The 15,477-nt window shown below is 34.1% G+C and overlaps 1 pseudogene; it reads right to left on the bottom strand.

Annotated features, from left to right (window-relative positions):
* Nucleotides 1–2,809: 2,809 nt before the first annotated feature.
* Nucleotides 2,810–4,214, bottom strand: LOC143589685 (putative polyol transporter 6 pseudogene; annotated as a pseudogene).
* Nucleotides 4,215–15,477: the final 11,263 nt, after the last annotated feature.

Raw genomic sequence — 15,477 nt, 5'->3', positions numbered from 1 at the left:
AACGAAGGGACGCATATATTCTATTCATAATGTATGCTCTTCATATCTAAAAATGATAATTCACCTAATATTCCAAACCAATAAAATGATTCTTAATTAGTATCACATTTTGTTTTTTTTTTACATTCTGTGGTTTACACTCTGTTTCAATTTATTCAATTCCTCTTATTAATATACATAAACTTTGAATTGTTTGTTTAAACATGATTTTGTTCAATATTCACGCCGCATAACATATGTGGCGTATATGTTTGAATAAAAAAATATACGTTCACAAATATATAGTCATGTGTAGTATGAATATTATTTTCTAATCATTATATAGTTTAAAGATGACTATCAATATACATATTAATATGACTATGTCATTATTAATGCATAATATTTCATGTTTAGGAGAATAAAATTAACAAATATAAGTTCAATCCTTTTAAATAAACCTTAAAAAAAATTTCATACACAAATTAGACGATTCCAGTTTTCTCTGTTATTGCTCAGTGTAAACTTTGTTCATATATGTTTAGTTGTTTGAAATCCCAATATCATAAAATATATATATATATATATATATATATATATATATATTGTAACCACTAACCACATGTTAATAATGGTAAGATCTCTATATGTAGAGTTACTATTATTATTATTATTTTTTTTTTTTTTTTATTAACTCCTTTAACATTAAAACCACATGTTTATTTCAAATTATTCTTTAAGCTGTTTTGTATATTTTTTTTCTTCAGTTTATTAATATGATACATTTAAACATGTCTATTTTGGCCTTAAACTATAAAGCCATGTCTAAAAATCAAATATTCACGCTAAGGTATTTCTAAAAGCAATGATACTAATTTATAATTTTGGCAAGTACATTTTTATATTATAGTTAAATCAATTAGTTTAATTCTATATCCAAAGCAATCAAAATTACAATTGACAATTTGGTTTTTGCGGTTGACGTGTCCAAACTTTATTTTCAGACGTTTCAAATTGTATATTTTAATGTGCAAATGCAATTATTTATATTACATAACCATTTAACAATACTCAAACGTATACATGGTTTAACTTTATTTTTTCTTGTCATTGTAATTGTAATTGAATTATAGTTTAAAATAAGTATATTGGTTATTCTGACCCTCTTGAAAGACGAAAAGCATGAAAACTCTATTTAGATACCAGAATATTATAGTATAAGGTCATGTCTAAAATATCAATTGCCCTAATAATCCTCAGCCAATGAAGTTTCTAATAGCAACAACAATTTAGATTGCAAGATTTATAGTTACAATATTAATATTACAGTTATAACAGTTGTTTTGTTAATGTATCAAAAATATTCAATTTGAGCATTAATATATTTCATCCTTTTGTAGTTGTCGTCTAGAAGTCACTTTTCAGACGTTTCAAATAGCATGCCACATATTTTTCTTGTGACCTGCACATGAAATTATTTTTATTGAATAATCATTTAATGACGCTCAAACATGTACATGGTTTTAACTATTTCTTGATATTTTAATCGATTTACAGTTTCTAATACGAATATTGGTTATTCCGACCCTGTTGAGAGATGAAATGAGCAAAAACTCTACTTGGATACTAGAAAATCATATTATAAGGTCATGTCTAAAAGATCAAACGCCCACTGCCCGTATACCTGAAGGTTCTAATAGTAGCCATACTTGAGATTGTAAGAGATGAATGAGCATTCATGGGTACTACATATACACCTCCTAATTATGCACTGTCACCTCATTTTTGCTCTCAAGCACTCACAAACCACAAAATTACTAGGAACACCTACTACAGTTAGTTTAAAACTTTTTGTTTGTTTTTTAGTTCTCCAAGTACAATAAATGTCAAAAATGAATTAATTTTATGTTGCAAACCTTTGTCATGGAATGAAGTCGTGCACCATACCCACATAGGATGGTGGCAATGTTGCCATGTGGTTTAGATCCACGCATCATACCCATATTGGTGCGCCGTCCTCTCTAAGATTTACAATTACAGTTTCTACATTATCGTTATAACAAATATTTTGTTAATGCATCCTAAATAATCAAATTAATTAGTAACATATTTTATCTTTTTGTAGTTGTATCAAAACTCCATTTTTAGACGTTTCAAATGGTATGCCACATATTTTCCTTTGAAATGTGCAAATGCAATTATTTTTATTTAAATAATCATTTAATAATACTTAGACATCATTGTTTTAACTTTAATTTTTCTTGCTATTGTAATTGCTTTAAAATTTGTTGTAGTAGCATTGCCATAAGAAAAGAATGAAAATTCTATTTGGATATAGAAAATCTGATATAAAAGCAAGAACGACAACAAGTTTGAAGATGTTATTGTCATCGAAAAATATAACTCGAATTCCATACTGAGAAAGAAAATTTGACATCCGGTTTATGATTTACATATGATGATAGAATCTTCCATATTCCATAGTATCTATCCAAATAAATATCAATCAGTTTCATCTTATGATGTTAAGGTTGGTTTGATATTATAAAATTTTATTTACAAGTAATAAAATACATAACATGGAAATCTACAAGCAAGGACTCCACAAAATGCAATTGTTAATATATACATAGAAATATTTAAAGATTTACGAAGCTCAACATATAATTTTTTTCATTTCGTGTAATTTCTAATTCATTCTACCTTTTGATATATCTTTATATTAATTTTTTAACATGTTTTTATGTATTTCACGTTGTGAAGTTATTTTAATAAATTCATTTATTCTAACCCGTGTGTCACACGGGTACCTAACCTAGTCTAATAATACATAAAAAGACAGATATGCCAATATTATTATAGAAAAATACAACTTTGTCCTTTAGTTTCATGATAATGGCACTTGAACACCTTTGTTTCCACTCTGCAACTCAACATCAATATTTTTTGACTTTTTTACCCTTGTGAAAATCTGCTCCATCTCCTCAAGTGACCTCCCTTTGGTCTCAGGCAAGAAGAAGTAAAAGAAGATCCAAGCCAAAACAGACATGCCTGCAAACATGAAGAATGCCCCTCCAATGGTGATTAGATTTATCAGGGACAAAAAGGTCATTGACACAGTTGCATTAGTAACCCTATTCACAGCCACCCCAATACTGGCCCCTTGAGCCCTTAACTTCAAGGGAAATATCTCAGAACTATAAACCCATGTGACTGGTGCAAGCCCAATTGAAAAGAACATTACATATATGTAACATGTAGCTATACTTAACCAAAGTGCCCGTGTTACACTTTGGTCATGGGACTCATGTACTATTGTCAAAGCAAACTCTAATCCTAATAAGGCAACAATCATCCCTCCAACACTTGTTAATAGAAGTTTTCGTCGTCCGGCCTTTTCAATAAAGAAAGTGGATGCGGTTATGAATATAAGTTTCGTGACCCCGACTCCTATAGTAGCTAATAAAAGCTTGTCTCGGCTTGTAACCCCGGCTTTCTTGAAAATCTTTGGGCTATACAAGATCACCGCTTCGATCCCAGTTGCGTGCTCAAAGAAATGAATCCCAATGGCCGCGAGTAGGACCCACCGAACCTGTGGGGTTGGTCTTAGTGGTAATTCTTTCCACACACCGTGGCCACGCGTGTTTTGTTTGACCGTGACAAAATCATCATTACAGTCAGGCTCAATCCCAACTGCTAGCTTGATGTCCAACAGCCGGGATTGAGCTTCTTTTTTAGTGTTTGACACTTTTACCAAAACATGTTTGGCGTCCCTAAGGCGGCCTTGCATAACGAGCCACCTTGGGGACTCTGGCATTCTAAGAATGCCGAAAGCTAACCCTAGTGATGGGATAGTTGCCATCAAGAACATTAGCCTCCAACAAATATTGGAGGGTAACTTTGAGAAAAAGTAGTTAGATATATAACCTAACAAAATCCCTAAGCCAATGCCGATTTCTGGTAACGAAGCGAGGATCCCCCGGGTGTTGGTGGTAGCGATCTCGGCTGAGTAAACTGGGGCGATCACAAGAGCAAACCCGACCCCGATCCCAGCCACGCATCGTCCAATTAAGAGGACAACATAGGAGGGGGCAAATCCCATTAATAAGGTTCCCAAAAGGAAGATTGTGGAGGCCAAAGATATGGTGTACCGACGACCTATGTGATCAGAAGTTCTGCCCGCGCTTAGAGCGCCAATTAAGGCACAAAAGTTGATGATTTCGGCAAAGATTTGGATTTGTGCATCATTGATTTTAAGATCATCTTTGATAAATATAATCACTCCGCTTGTAACACCAGTCTCTGTAAATAAATATATTATTTACCGGTTGTTAGAAAACATAGAAGTATAAAACAAACAAGCAGCTACAAGCTGATGTATGTGTGTAATTTTGCATGTGTGCGTATAACGTATGCATTTATATGTGTTCAAGCGCAGACCTGTAAATGAATCAATCGTTTAAAAAATGTTCGGCACAAAATTTGTGTATTTAATTAATAAATGAACAAACATGAACGTATTTTTTGTTCATTAATTAAATGAACTATCACAAGCAATCATGTCCTTTAATTTATGTTTATTTATCTTCAGCCGTTTTTATTTTGATGTTGATCAAAATAAAACAGCTAATGAACTTAAATTAAAGGACTTGACTACTATGATCGTTCGGATTTTACTGTGTGTTTGTCAGGACTTATCTACAAGTGAAATGAAACTGGAGTAGAAAATAGAAAATGAACCGACAATATATGGGCTAAAAATTAAATGACCTAATAAATAAATTATATTTTATCAATTATTTTCTTATTTTTCTTTCACGGATGACATGGATGTTCCTTTAACTTATTTTCTGTCTCTGTTTTTTTCTATATGAATTTTTGGATATAATTAGTTTTTTCTGATAAAATTTCGGATATAATTAATTTTTTCGATATATAATTTTGGTTGATATACTAAACCTATACGAATTTGGTTTTCGATTTTATTTTCTATTATTTGAATATAATTTCTAAGTTACAATATACTATTGCTTACTGTATGTGATTTAGAAATCCATGCATATAACTTTTTCATATTTTGTTACTAAGTTTATGCATAGAAATAGGCGAAATTAGGAGTTGATCTTAGGTAAACCAATTAATATTATTTGAAAGAAGTAAAAAGATAATAATTAATGAAAGGCCCGTAAGTTTAAACCATGTATGAATGTAAAGCATTGCTATTGTGACGCTCCAATTAAAAACTTTTATAAAATTTTATGGCTTAGGTTATTCATACACTAAAGAGGTTATTCACACACCAGGAGGACCTATACGAGGTCGTATAGGCCTCGTATATGCCCTATACTACTCGTATAGATGTAGTGTCAAGTCATTTTTGGTCAGGAGTGTCAGTTTTCATTTATTTGCATCGTATAGTCCCTATACAAGTTGTATAGATATACAAGCCGTATAGGGCTATACAACTTGTATAGAGTCTATTTGACTTATATAGTATTTTTATTTTTTAGATTTTTTTAAAATTACAAAATATTAAAAATAGCATCCGAGCTGTTTACAAAATAGAAACACGTAATTTAAAAGTAAATATTTCGCTATATACATAAAAACATACGAACAACATGAGTGTTTTTGGGTAACGACTTTTTATATGTGGTCATGCAATCCATTTTGGTTGACCCCCATGTGAGTTATCTAAGCTTTTGAAATATAACTGCCATAAAAATAATTACGTTTGTCAATGCCTTTATAAAAGACATGCAGTCGATCTGTATGAATCATATAGACCATATACGGCTCGTATAGGGTCTATACGAACAAGAATATCTATACGACTCGTATAGGGTCCATACGGCTCGTATAGACTACAAAAAACTGTCATACTGTCACCTCCATACGCATGTTAATAAGTTAGGCCTATACGACTCATATTTTATTAAACCTGAATCACATAAAACATCAAGTCTCTCACTTGACATTCCACCCTACCACCACTAGCTCATTAAAAATTTGTTGTTAAATATATTAGATATTTATTACAGTGGGTTACGACACATTGGGGAGGAGAAAAATCTTTGACCTATACCTCCCTATCCACTAAGCATTAACGAATATTATTATCGTAATGATTATTTTTTAATGACAAATCAAATATTTTATTAAAATATCAGAACTGTTGAACTAGCAAGATACTAGCCTAGCATATATACAACCACCGAGCAAACATACATCTCCACCTTACAAGAATAACAAAACACCCACAAAGGCTCCCGTTTACCCATCCCTTGGGTATGGTATACTGTCATTTTACATAGTGTCACGTCAATATCACATTACATCTCGCTTCATTCTACCATCTTTTATAATATCATAGAAATGGTTAATAATTCACTACTTTCTTACCTTTTCAAATAAAATAATATATATATATGTATGTGTATATATATATATATATATATATAACTAAGTCTAAGACTAGTGTAATATAATTAAAATTAATTTTATTTTGTTTTTAAAGTTGTTAATATAACTACAATTAAAACACAAAATATTTTGATATATTTAAAAACATTTCATTTAGTAGGTTAAACTAAAAGAACATCGCATATATTAAATTATATAAAAAATATATATTTAAAATATTAAATAAACATATTATATTAATATAAAAATATAGATACAATTCGATAAATAAAAATAAATATAAAAATAGATAACATCACCCACCTAACTCCATCTTCATCTTTTCTAACTTTCCATCTAATTCTCTGCAACCTTTCTTCCACATCTTCTTCTTTTCAAACACCTTTGGCTATTGCAACTCACCATTCAACAAACCCTTAACCTTTGTGCTATAGTTACTAAAAAAAAGCTCAAAAGCTTTCAGAGTTTCAGCAGGGAAATAAGCGGTGAAATTTCAACAATAACTTCACCGTTGGGTATCACCGACTACACCAGGGCGATGATTGCCGCCGACACCGCTTGCCATGTCAGCCGTTGAACGGCAAACCAAGATCCACACCGGACAGTCTTACAAGTTTCAACTCATCAATATCAAATACTCCACCTTTCTCAATTAACATTCAAATTCTTTGATCTATTACAAAACCACAAATAGCTCAAGGCCTTAATTATACCCATCATGTTATTGGCATGCGCCAGTTTTTCGTTTCTTTTTTTTTTTTCTTTTCAAGTACTGTTGCACTTCTTGTCTTCCACAAGCACCACATAACTGCTAGACACCCTGCTTGAAACACTTTTATTTTCTTAGAAGATAACCAATAGCGTTTATGAAGTTCTAAAATATCACACGTCGAGAAGGCAAGAAAAAAAAGGCAGTAACTTGCACTAACTTGCGATACAATGCCACAACTCTTGAACAAACATGCAATTAAATTTCCGATGATTATAGTAATAATAATCGAAAAGTTTAAAAACATGACAAAACGTGTAAAATTAAGATAATCAATAAAGTATTATTTTAAAAATAACTCTATACTTTTAATAATATAATTATAAGAAATTATTAAACCTTTGCAATTTTAAATTTTAAACAAATTAAGAGATGCAATACAAATTAAGTAAATAAATTTAGTGATTAAGTTTACCTAACTATTACACAACGAATGACCAAACAATAGAAAGTTAGAAACCTAACTTATTTACATCTTTAAATGCAAAGCAAACAACCAACTACTCAAATAAATCTAATGCCAAAATGTGCTCTTCTAGATAGTTTCTTAATGCCTTCTTTTTCTATATACAAATTCATAAATACGTAATGAAAATATGACTTTTATATACAAAAATAGTATTCTAAACCACGTGTAATGGGGCGCTTCCCAACCCCAAGCATCGCCCTTGGGGCGCTTTTGTTGGTGGGTGGGAGGGGGGAGGGGCTTTCCACAAAGCGTCGATAAGGGGTAGAAGAGAAGGAAGATGATTGGTGTGTCGTTTTAATTATGTTTGATTAATGTCTTTCAATCAAAGATTGAGAAGAGAAAATGAAGTTGTGGACCTTAACCATAGAGAAAAGGCTGGAGAAAGAGGAAGGCAGCTGGAGAAGAAGTAGTTGCAGGCATTAGGGTTAAACATTAACCTATTTTCTTTTATTTGAAACATAAATGTTATATTTTTGACCCTTAAATTTATAATTTTTAAAAACTTTTCCTAAAACTTTATCTTTTTACAAATTTTAAGTTTTATTTCTTATGATTGAATTTAATGAATTTTATTTTATTTTATTTAATGAAATTTTATTTCTTTTATTCTTATTAACAATGAATAATAATAATAATAATAATAATAATTAGCTAATGATCGGGAGGAGCTCAACCCATTACCCCTACTTTAACCAAAATGCTCATATGGTAACGTGACGTCACATAACGCAAAACGTCTTATAAAAGCTCCATCCACTACACATGTTCTAACAACATACAAAAGTCTAGCAAACTTAGCCATCAAGAAGCAAGAATAAGATTATCTACATCCTATCACAGGACTCAAGGTCCGCACAAAAAGGAAAATTTATCACGTTCCAATGTCATTCATCATCGTAACCTTTCCTATCAACCAACTTTGGTGATTCTTATAGCCTTCACTTATCCTTTTTTTTAAAACATCCAACAAAAAAACTATTCAATTAAAAACTAACAAGATGATAGACCGATCAATTTAAAAAACAAAAAACACACAAAAAAATGGCATCCAAAAAAACTAAAAACAAACGCCTACCCAACACCCATCGGGCCTTAATCGTTACAAGCGAAAACTATACCACTCCTCCAAGATAGCCCACCTAGTCTCGTTTTATTTTTTATCCAAAGATAACCCAACACTTTTATCTTCTCAATCAAAGAAGGCAAATAAATCGGAGACCCAATGTCTTTCATCATCATAACCTTTCCTATCAACCAACTTTGGTGATTCTTATAGCCTTCACTTATCCTTTTTTTTTAAACATCCAACAAAAAAACTATTCAATTAAAAACTACCAAGATGCTAGACCGATCGATTTAAATAACAAAAAACGCACAAAAAAATGGCATCCAAAAAACAAAAAACAACCGCCTACCCAACACCCATCAAGCCTTAATCGTTACAAGGAAAACTATACCACTCCTCCAAGATAGCCCACCTAGTCTCAGTTTATTTCTTATCCAAAGATTACCCAACAATTTTATCTCCTCAATCAAAGAAGGCAAATAAATCGGAGACCCAGAGTGGACTAACTCACATTCCATTTTTCCACAAACACCTAGTTGCAATTTGACAAATTGCATGGATCACCTTAGCTTTCAAGATTATGTGTAAGAGTATTCCCAACTCATCCCCTAAAATTATGTGAGGAGAGTTTGTAAATTATAGGATGAAGTTGTGAGTGGTTGTGAGTGTAAATTATAGGATGAAAAGAAAAAAAGGTAGTGATTTTTTTGTAAATTTGGGAAAAGGTGGTGATTTTTTTTTTTGTAAATTACATGGTGGATAGAGAAAACTGTAATGATAAAGGTATAATAAAATATTATTTATAGATTATCTTTCCTAGTAACAACGCTATAGGTTGGGAATGCTCTAAGTCCGAACATCCTGAAAACTGAAAAGGAATATACTGGGCAATTTACACCAAAGCCCACTTACACTCCACATTGTTTGGGCGAGGCCACATGAGACAAATATATGTTCAATCGATTCTTCCAACTCTCCACAAATCAAACAATATAGTGATATAACCTAAATATTTCTCCTTTTTAATGCATCAAAAGTAGGCAACCGACCTAGGACCGCGTGACACGCCACAAACCCAACCTTCATCGGAACAAACCAATTCCACTCAAACTTGAAATCTGGACCTGTAGGACTTTGCCCAAGAATGCTAAACTTCTAACCGAAAAAGCTCCAGATGTATCAATAGCCCAACCAACATAATCTTTTCCCTCAACTAACCCCACCTCTTGACACATATGATGCAGACTACGCAGCTCATTAACTTCCTCCCTACCAACTGGATTTCTAACCCACTCCCAAGCTCCACATACCCAACCATCTAGCACATACAATCTGCCAGCCACCATGCATGCTTTTGATCTTTCAATGGAAAATAACTTTGGAAATTTAATTCCCAATGGAACCTCACCAAGCCAACAGTCGAGCTAGAACCACGTTTTTTTTACCGTTTTTTATGACACGATGGAAGTATCTATTTAGCTCAATTACAAAAATTTTTAAAACAGAGTCAATTTTTACAATTCAGACTCCACAGGCTCGGAGACGATAACCTTGCCGGGATGGCCGAACACGAACGAGAGGAGTGGTGAAACATCCAGACACCCTTTCACCACAGACTTCCTTTCTCATTTTTAAACCGCTACCACCATTTTTGATACGATCATAAATTATTTAAGTTTAATATATTAATTAGGTTTATCTTTTATTTATTTTTCTTATTGTATTATAATTAGGTTCACAAACTTAAAATCTTCTTATTACTTGCAAGGATAAACCCATAATAGAAAAGAGCTTTTATTAAAGCAAACAAAAGATGGAATCAACAAAACGATCTAAGCAACAGCTAACAAACAACAACATCAATCATCATCGTGATGAATGATTATAATCGCTCAAGAACACGAAATAGACGATAAAAAATGCAATTGCAAACCCTAGATCGTAAAACCAAAAACGAGGCCTGGAATTATATAATAGATAACAATTTTGATATAAAACCAGAATGTCGAACGGCTGATGACGCTATGGTAGATTTGATGTAGATTTACTTCTTGAGTATTGAGAGAGTGAAACTTTAAACGCAGATCATCAACTCTGGAAGATGATGCTGTCTCTTTTATGCTTATCGATAGCAACAACTTCAGCCCACAATCCTTAAGCCCACAACCAAACTACTACAAGCCCAAAGCCATCTTGCTTGCATCCAAGCCCATTTATCACCGAACAAGCCCATATGCAAAATACACAAAGTAAATTTATTTTTTCCTACTATTATGTCTTTGGTTTTCCTATAAAATTGTTATATTTGTTTGAGAAAAAGAATAAGAAAAATAATCAGAAAATTGTTTATATTTCGGTTTCTCTTCTTCTCTTTTGTTCTTGGAGCCTAACCGACTCCATGGCTCTATTGGGAGATTGACCATCTTGAATCGATCTTTATCATCATTCATCGTCCTTATGCTTCCTTCATCGCGCGAAGACCTCATCATGTCCATAGTCGACAAAATCGATTAGTTATTGATTCAGAAAAAATTAATCGCCACCTAACAAGCCACCTTAGCTAAGTGCAGTTTGACTTTCTCACTACCACCATGAACCAAATCACTGCTAATCTTACCGTCGCACTCGCCAAAACTTCTGACACCTTCTCAGTGATAACTGACCCAAAACCAGCCCTTACACCCCTAATCCTGGCACCATCATCACCACCCATAACCGCTTCAGATTCCGCACCATCACCAAAGCTCGATTAGTGCCTTATCGCTACACATCTTATCTACTCATCACCATCCAACCCCAAAACAGTTATTGTTTCAAACTCACCAACAAAAGTAACCTTAGCAGCTCCATTAACACTATCACCTAATTCAAAGGCTTCCACAAAACCCACACCATCAGCTTCTACAATCATCCTTAAACCGGGCCCAAATACAAACAAATGCACTCGCATCAGTGCCAAAAACAGCACCATTCGTGGTTCCATCCTGGCCGAATCAAGTCATGAAATCGGTATCTATTGAAAAACTAATGAACCCGTTAGCAGACGCAACCGGAAGACGGGAGTGGCGGCCGCCGTGGAAAGCGGTCAACACCGCCCCGTTTAATGTAGTCCGACTTGAATGGCGACCACCATGAAAACGCTTTCCGTTCTTGAGGACAAGAACGTTTTGAAGGGGTTAGGAATTGATACGATCATAAATTACTTAAGTTTAATATATTAATTAAGTTTATCTTTGTAAGGCCCCGATCCCGGTGCCCTACATTGGGTGTTGGATTTACTCATAAACACAGTTCTAAATATCAGAGTGAATTAAAACTTTCGCGGAATAATTAAAACTTCAAACATCATATTACAAACCATCAAATCTTGTCTTAACAGAAGTTAATTTTTCTTATACACAATAAATAGTCTCAACATAAAACACAAAACACCGCATGACTCTTTCTTCTTTCGATGCCAGTCTTCCTTTGAATGCCATGTGTCCCGTCTTAAGCAACCTGTCTCATTCTACTCTCTTGCGTGCATACTAATAGTCAACTACGTTGCATGAGTTCTAGTTTAACAAATTACAGGATTATTCTTACACATTTATCTTACACGTTTGTACCTATAGGTACCGTTCTTACTTTTGTCCTGTACTTGTCCTCTTTCATCTTACATACACATTATGTTATTCTTTCATTTATATATATTTATTCTTACACGTTCTTTCATTTTCATCCAAAGATCATTTTGCACTATTCTTACATTATTTTTACACTTTCTTACACAACATACAGTTATTCTTACACTTTTCCTAACTGTGGTGGCCATACTTTGGTGTCCACCTGTTGGTCCCTCATTACAGTGTTTGAGGATATCTAAAGCTTCCTTTCCTGACATGCACCAACAGATGACCTGATCTGTACCTATCTTCAACGGGTAAGGATCTTCCCATAAGAAAAACTTAAGATCGGAGATGAACTTCTTTCGTTGCTGATGAATTAGTCCTTTTCTCATGATTCTATAAGCTAGGTAGTTTACAAAATCAGCAAAAAAAGGACTTTCATCCTCTTCTTCCATGATTGATTGGATATGCATAAGAACTTCATGAGGAAAGTTATCATTGATAAATATCTTATGTAATTCTTTTGAAGCTGGGAATTCCAATCGTGAAAGATGGTCTACAGCAAAATTTTCTGCTCCTCGCTTATCATGCACTTCTATGTCAAATTCTTGGAGTAGTAGAATCCATCGAATCAATCTGGGTTTTGCATCTTGCTTGTTAAGTAGGTATCTGATAATGGCGTGGTCGGTGTAAACTATGGTTTTGGAAAGGACAATGTAGGACATAAATTTTTCAAAGGCAAAAACTATGGCTAATAACTCTTTTTTTTGTTGTGGTACAATTTTCTTATACATCATTATGAGTTTTACTAGCTTAGTAAATTGGATGAAAGTGATTTTCTTTGCATTGGCCGAGTACGGCTCCAACTGCATAATCGCTTGCATCGCACATGGATTTCAAATGGAAGGGTCCAATCGGGTGCAATCATGATTGGTGCGCTGACAACTTTGTCCTTCAAGATGTTAAATGCATCAACGCATTCTTCAGAGAAGATGAATGATGCATCTTTCTCTAGAAGTTTGGTCATAGGCCGAGCAATTTTTGAAAAGTCTTTTATGAAACGACGATAAAATCCTCAGTGATCTAGAAAACTTCTAATGGCTTTGACTGAAGTTGGTGGCAGAAGTTTGGAAATGGTTTCTATTTTTTCCCTATCAACTTCTAGTCCTGATTGAGGAATTTTTGACCAATAACAATGCCTTCTTTAACCATAAAGGGGTATTTTTCCCAATTGAGCACTAGATTTACTTCTTCACATCTAGTTAGCATTTTGTCTAAGTTTTTGAGGCAATGATCGAAGGAGTCTCTGAAGATGGAGAAATCATCCATGAAAACTTCTATGGATTGTTCAATCATTTCATGGAAAATAGCCACCATGTAGCGTTGAAAGGTGGCTGGAGCATTACATAGTCCAAAAGGCATTCTTCGATACGCAAAGGTACCATAAGGACACGCAAACGTGGTTTTCTATTGATCTTACGGAGTAATAGGAGTTTAGAAGTATCCAGAGAATCCTTCAAGAAAGCAATAGAACATTTTTCCAGCCAGTCGTTCAAGAATTGATCGATGAAAGGAAGTGGAATGATCTTCTCGTGTGGCGTCATTAAGCTTCCGGTAGTCAATGCATACTTACCAGCCTGTGATGGTTATCATCAATCAACTAGCCTTTCTCGTTTATTACGACCGTCATTAATCCCTTCTCTAACCTAAGGTGAATCTAAGATTGGGTAGATTGGTCCGGCATCAAGAAGTTTGATAACTTCCTTCTTCACCACATCTTGCATGTTGGGGTTAAGACGCCTTTAATGTTGGACCACGGGTTTGTACTCTCCTCCATGAGGATTTTGTAGGTACAAAAGGAAGGATTGATGCCCTTTATATCCATGATCTTCCATGCAATGGCCTTCTTATGGTGTTTTAAGACCTTAAGAAATTTTTCCTTTTCTTCTTTGATAAGGTGAGATGAAATGATTATATGAAGTTGGGAATCTCTTTCAAGAAAGGCATATTTGAGATGATTTGGGAGTTCTTTTAACTCCAAGGCTGGTGGTTCCTCTATGGAAGGCTTTGCTTTTTTATTGCATTTTGCAATTTCATAGACTTCTTTTAATGTATCTTGACTGATGTTGTCTGCAATTTGATTTTCTTCTTCTTGAATGGGTTCGGGAATAGGTTCAGCTATGATTTGGGTGTCGAGTGCATTGGTGATGGTGGACTCTCTCACATAACAACTCACGATGGAATCGATAATTTCAACACAGTATAATGCATCATCATGATTTTGAGGGTATTTTCCTATGCCAAAAGTGACAGCCTCATCATTTACCCTAAGCATGAGTTTGCCCGTGGGATCATCAATGGAAGCCTTTGCAGTGGCTAAGAAGGGTCTTCCTAGAATTAGAGGTGTACTTTTATCCTCTTCCACATCTAGAATTATAAAATCTACTAGGAAAACAAACTTGTCGATTTTGACAAGCATGTTCTCAACAATGCCCTGAGGATATTTAACGGATCGGTCAGCTAACTGAATGCTCACGCGGGTGGGCCTTGGTTCTCCTATCCCTAGTTTTGCAAAAACCGCATAAGGCACTAAATTAATACTAGCTCCTAGGTCGGTCAGGACATTGCTAACAAACAAATTTCCTATAAGACAAGGGATAGTGAAGCTCCCTAGATCAGTCATCTTTGGTGGCAGTTTGTTTTGAAGAATAGCTGAGCATCCCTCGTTCAATGTGACATGCGAGAGTTCCTCCAGCTTCCTTTTGTTTATAAGAACTTCTTTAAGAAATTTGGCATACTTCGGCATCTGAGCAATAGCTTTAGCAAAAGAGATGTTGATATGGAGTTGTTTGAAAAATTCTAGAAACTTTCCGTACTGGGCTTCCAATCTCTCTTGCTTCAGTCGTCAAGGATACGGGATAGGTGGAACATAGTTTCTGACTGGTTTCTTTGGTTGTGCGATACTGGCTGGGTTTATCCATTCTTGCCCCTTTTCAGGAATCTCGTTAACTGGTTCTAAAGATGAGTTTACAGTAATGGCTCTGCCACTTCTTAAGGTAACAACGTTTTTTGTTTCATCCAGATTAGTAATGGTGTTGCTTGGAAGGGTACTGGGTGGTCTTTCAGACAATTTTCGGGCAATCTGTCTGATTTGAGTTTCTAG

The sequence above is a fragment of the Bidens hawaiensis genome, unplaced genomic scaffold, assembly GCF_021521415.1.
Source record: "Bidens hawaiensis isolate Kalapana, Puna unplaced genomic scaffold, B.hawaiensis_p1.1 tig00037716_1, whole genome shotgun sequence".
NCBI classification, from domain to species: domain Eukaryota; kingdom Viridiplantae; phylum Streptophyta; class Magnoliopsida; order Asterales; family Asteraceae; genus Bidens; species Bidens hawaiensis.
The sequence above is the reverse complement of the archived record's forward strand: the minus strand, read 5'-3'. Positions and strand labels throughout refer to the sequence as shown.